This window comes from Hipposideros armiger, unplaced genomic scaffold, assembly GCF_001890085.2.
Source record: "Hipposideros armiger isolate ML-2016 unplaced genomic scaffold, ASM189008v1 scaffold_551, whole genome shotgun sequence".
NCBI classification, from domain to species: domain Eukaryota; kingdom Metazoa; phylum Chordata; class Mammalia; order Chiroptera; family Hipposideridae; genus Hipposideros; species Hipposideros armiger.
This window is the reverse complement of record NW_017731901.1, coordinates 379,860-385,496: the sequence shown is the minus strand read 5'-3', so window position 1 is coordinate 385,496 and position 5,637 is coordinate 379,860. Positions and strand designations below refer to the sequence as shown.

Sequence of the window (5,637 nt, the reverse complement as noted above, 5' to 3'; positions counted from 1 at the left end):
CTTCTGGACGGCCGCTCACTGCGGCTGCTGGCCGCTCACACTGGTCGCTGGCTACACGGTAGCCCATGGCAACCCACTGCCACAGGGGCTGCAGCCTACGCCGTTGCTGGCGACTCACGGCAGCCCAGCTCCAGGTTGAGTTGTTGTTCAGCATCTTAGCTGTGGAGGGCAGTGTCACTAGTCCTCATATGTGGGATCCGAACTGGGGCCCTCTGGCGTCCCAAACCAGCTCTTAACCATCGCGCCACTTGGCCGGCCCTCCTTATTTCTAATGTAAGCATTTAATGCTGTAAAATTCTCATTCAGCCCTGAATGACATATTTCAATATGCTATATTTTCATTTCATTCAGTTATCTAAATTTTTTCATTTCCTTTAAAGCTATCTTTTTGATCCACTGATTATAAAAATGTTTAAATTTCATATGTGTATAGACTTTCCTGTTATATTTCAATCATCGATTTCTAGTTTGATTTTATTTTGGTCAGAGACAACATTTTGTATGATTTTCATTCTTTTAAATTTGTTGAGGTTTGTTTTATGGTCCAGCATGTGGTTTCCCTTGGTGAAGTTTCTGTGGATAATTGAAGAAAATATGTATTTTGCTGTTGTTTGGAATGTTCTATATATCAACTAAATATCATCATTCTGGTTCATCATGATGTTCATTTCTTCTATATCTGAGCTGATTTTCCACCTTGTAGTTCTATCAGTTTCTGAGAAGGGGTATTGAAGTTCCTGAATAAAATTGTGGGTTTGTCTATTTCTTCCTTCAATTATATTAGTTTTATTTCATAGATATAGATTTGTAAAATTGAGGTAACATTGTTTTATATCATTATATAATTTTAGGTGTGCAAGACATTAATTCAACATCTGTATACACTATGTCATGCTCACCACCCAAAGTCTAGTTTCCATCTTTCACTGTAAAATTGACCCCCTTTACCTGTTTTGTCCTCCCTTTACTTACCTTGTCCTCTGATAAGCACAAGTGTGTTGTCTGCCTCTGTGAGATTTTTTTATTTTGTGGTTTGTTCATTTGTTTTGGTTTTCTAGCTATTCAATGCGGGAGACCAGCTCCCACAGGTCCAGGGGAAAGCCCTTTGGTTGGAGACAGTGTTGGCGAGGAAAAAAGAAAAATGCGCAGAGACACAGAAGCGCTTTTTCAGGAAGAGAAGTGTCTCAATTTATTGTTACAGCATGTCCCTTTTTATACCGGACAGTTGACCATTACATCATTGAGCTATTTTTTCCCAGAGATAAACCTTTACCCATCTGCCTTCTACATAGTTTCATTATTTCTTCCTTCCCAAGGTCTATTCTCCTTAGAAGTTTGTCCTTCCTGGAGATTTACTATCTCATGCTATTTCTGTTACAGGGTACAGCTGGATTTGTTTCATACTAATGACTAACTTACTTTGTCTTTACCTTTGATGGTCAGAGCTGAATTCCAGCCTTGGTGTTGGGAGGAGGTTTTATGGCCAATTAGCAGTTATCTCCAACACTATAGCTGAGTAGAATCCTGAGAGTACAGAGTGCATGCTTTGCTTATTACTAAGAGATTAAGAGACTAACTGTGACTAAGATTGCTTTTAGTGTATAAAATAGGATTATAGTAATATATAAGACTTACTAAGTTGATTAAGGTAAATAAAACAATTAATATCGGGAGGGGTATCAGATCCTTATCCTACTGAGGGTGTCTAAAGGGGAATCTTTATTCAAGGCACAGGGTTTTTCCCACACACTGGCCACACACACCTGCTCCAGGCCAAGGCCGCCCATCTCCCAAGGGATGGATGGCAGTTACAACCTCTGCCAGCAAGCTGTTTCTCCCCCAGGGGGGAGAGGGGAGTGGGGAAGCAAATGTTCCCAAAGCAAGACAAAGTATAGCAAGGAAAACCTGCTAACAGGCTGGCAGTTCATTCTGTAACTTTCAAGGTTGTTTGTGACGCAGGCTTGCAGCAGCACAGTGGAGAATGAGATCTATCTAGCAACCTTCCCACACTGCTCACCCAGGCCTGAGAGCCTGTCAGCTTGTCAGCTGCCAGGCTTAACCCTTACTGCAGACCTCCAGCTCAGCACAGAAAAGGCCAATCCTGACTTCTGTAGACTATAATTTAACCAAATAGCATTGAGACATTAAATGATAATTAGCCCATATAGATTAAGCTGGTCATTTCCAAACTCAATACTTTTAAAGCTCTAAGACAGAGTGCCCCAGACATCCAGCAGCTCCTGGCAATTCAACTTCTGGGTATTTATCTGAAGAACACAAAAGCACTAATTTGGAAAGATGTTTTGTATATTTTGAGGCTTCTTTTTGATGCATATATATTGGGTCTTCAGAAAAGTCATGACGCATGTTTGCAACAGATGGCACTAGNCCAGCAGCCGGTGTGAGCGGCCATTTCGAAGCCGGCGACTGATCTGCCTCGCCCGGGAAGAGTGCAATGATGGTGCCAACTTGGGTCAGTGAAGCAACGTCCTCCACAACTAGACTGAAGAACAGAACGACAGCAACTTGTCTGTTCCCCTTCCCCCAATTCCCCAGAGCTGTTCCCATCCCCTCAATTCCCCAATAAAAAATCTTTAAAAAAAAATTCAATTCCAGTTGACATTCAATATTACATTAGTTTCAGGTGTACAGTATAGTGGTTAGACATTTATATAACTTATGAAGTGATACCCCTAATAAGTGTAGTATCCACCTGGCAACATACAGTTATTACAATATTATTGACTTTATTCCCTATGCTGTATTTTACATGCCTGTGACTATTTTGCAACTACTAATTTGTACTTCTTAATCTCATCACCTTTTTTCACCCAGCCCCCCAAACTCCCTCCCATCTGGCAACCATCAGTTTGTTCTCTGTGTCTGTGAGTCCATTTCTGTTTTGTGTGTTCATTTATTTTTCTGTTTAGATTCCACATATAAGTGAGATCATATGGTATTTGTCTTTGTCTGACATATTATTTTACTTTGTATAATACTGGCAACCATCAATTTGTTCTCTGTATCTGTGAGTCCATTTATGTTTAGTGTGTTCATTTATTTTGCTCTTTAGATTCTACATATAAGTGAGATCATATGGTGTTTGTCTTTGTCTGACTTATTATTTTATTTAGTATGATACTCTCTAGGTCCATTCATGTTGTCACAAAAGGTAAAATTTCATTCTTTTTTATAGTCAAGTAATATTCCATTGTATATATGTACCACTTCTTCTTTACCCATTTATCTATCAATAAACACTTAGGTTGCTTCCATATCTTGGCTATTGTAAATAATGCTGCAGTGAACATAGGGATGCATATATCTTTTTGAATTGTGTTTTGGATTTCTTCAGATAAATACCCAAAAATAGGAGTGCTGGGTCATATGGTGGTTCTATTTTTGCTTTTTTGAGGAACCGTTATACTGTTTTCCATAGTGGCTGAACCAATTTGAATCCCACCAACAGCGCATGAGGGTTCCCTTTTTTCCACATCCACAACTCTTGTTGATGGTTGATTTGATGATTGCCATTCTGACAGGTGTGAGGTGACATCTCATTGTAGTTTTACTTTGCATTTCTCTGATGATTAGTGATGAACATCTTTTCATATGTCTATTGAACATCTGTATGTCTTCTTTGAAAAAATGTCTATTCAGGTCCTCTGCCCACTTCTTAATGTAATTGTTTGCTTGTGTTAAGTTATATGAATTCCTTATATATTTTGGATATTAACCCCTTAACCGATGTATCATTGGTGAGTATCTTCTTCCATTCAGTAGGTTGTCTTTTCATTTTTTGTTGATGGTTTCCTTCACTGTGCAAAATGTCCTTAGTTTGAGGATGTCCCATTTGTTCACTTTTTCTTTTGTTTCCCTTGCCCAAGGAGACATATCTAAAAAAAAAATAGAGTAATGTCAAATAATTTGCTGCCTGTGTATTCTTCTAGGAGTTTCACAGTTCTGAATCTTCATTTAATTTTTAATCCATTGTTATTTATGTATATGGTGTAAGAAGGTTGTCTAGATACATTTTTGTTGCATTTGTCTATCCAGTTTTCCTAACACCATTTTGGATAGACTGTCTTTACTCCATTGTATATCCTGGCCTCCTTTGTCATAGATTAATTGAACATAAAGAGAGGGGTGGGTTTATTTCTGGACTCTCTATTCTGTTCCTTTCACATAGGTGTCTGTTTTTATGCCTGTACCATGCTGTTTTGATTAATATAGCCTTGAAGTATAGTTTGGTATGAAGTAGTATGATACCTGCAACTTTGTTCTTCTTTCTCAATATTGCTTTGCTTATTCAGGGTCTTCTGTGGTTCCATATAAATTTTAGAATTATTTGTTCTAGCTCTCTGAAAAATACCATTGGTATTTTGATAGGGATTTCATTGAATCTATAAATTCCTTTGGGTAGTATAGATGTTTTAGCAATGTTAACTCTTCTTATTTATGAACACAGTATATATGCCTCCATTTATTTGTGTCTTCTTCAATTTTTTTTTCAATGTCTTGTAATTTTCTGAGTACAGGTTTTTACCTCCTTGGTTAAATTTATTCCAAAGTACTTTATTTCTTTTTTTTTATGCAATTGTAATTGGGATTGTTTTCTTAACTTATCTTTCTGAGAGTTCCTTATTGGTGTATACAAATACAACTGATTTCAGAATATTAATTTTCTATCCTGCTACTTTTCTGAATTCACTCCCAGACACTCACCTTGGGATCTGGAGGAGGTACTGTGGCACAGGTGGTGCCAGAGACATACAAGGAGAGACTGAGTGGTGTGGCTTCAGAACAAGGGTTAGAGGGACAGCCACCCTTGTTCATGTGTTGAGCCCTCCTCCTGTGCAACTGGCGGGCTGATGCCATCTTCCTTATGTTGAGACCTCCCACCTCTTGGTCAAATCTGAATCCGCATTGCCCTGGCGGACTCCATTTGCCCCACCCTGGTGACTCCCTGGAAATCCCTGACCCCAACTTGCTTATCAGCTGAGGCTCTTTCGGCGGCGGGCAGCCAGCATTGGCCTGCACTGCAATCTTTTTTGGACAACTCTGGGTAGTTCATGGACTCCGGGGGGCAGTAGATGGCCTCGGTGTACTCTGTACCTTTTGCTGAGTGGGCCCAGGTTCAGGACAGGTGCCAAATCTGAATCTACATTAACCTGGTGAACACCATTGGCCTCACCCTGGTTACTCCCAGAGACTCCATTTAATGGCTGCAGGGTCTGTAGTATCATCTGCCATTTCATTCCAGACATTGGTAATATGTGTTTTCCCTCTTTTAACTTCTATCAATCTTTCTAGAGGCTTATCGATTTTATTTTGTTTTCAATGAACTAGCTTTTAAAGATTTCATTGATTTTGTCTATTTTCCTATTGCAATTTCATGACTTCTGCCCTGGTAGTCATTATTTCCTTCTCTCTGCTTGTTATGGGTTCATTTTGTTCTTCTATTACTCGTATCTGCGGTACGAACATAGATTTTTTTTTTAATTTCAGATATTTCCTTCTTTCTTTTTTTTTTTTTTTAAGATTTTTATTGGGGAACTGTGGGGATGGGAACAGTGCTGGGGAATTGGGGGAAGGGGAACAGACAAGTTGCTGTCCTTTTGTTCTTCAGTCTAGTTG

The 5,637-nt window shown here is 39.1% G+C and overlaps 1 long non-coding RNA gene across 1 annotated transcript in view; it reads right to left on the bottom strand.

The window, feature by feature from the left end:
* Positions 1-3,613: 3,613 nt before the first annotated feature.
* The window catches only part of LOC109396966 (uncharacterized), a 27,725-nt gene continuing 25,701 nt past the window's right edge, over positions 3,614-5,637 (bottom strand). Inside the window, exon 3 of the long non-coding RNA XR_002126948.1 lies at positions 3,614-3,896. This is a non-coding gene — a long non-coding RNA (uncharacterized LOC109396966). The remainder of the gene's footprint in view (positions 3,897-5,637) is intronic.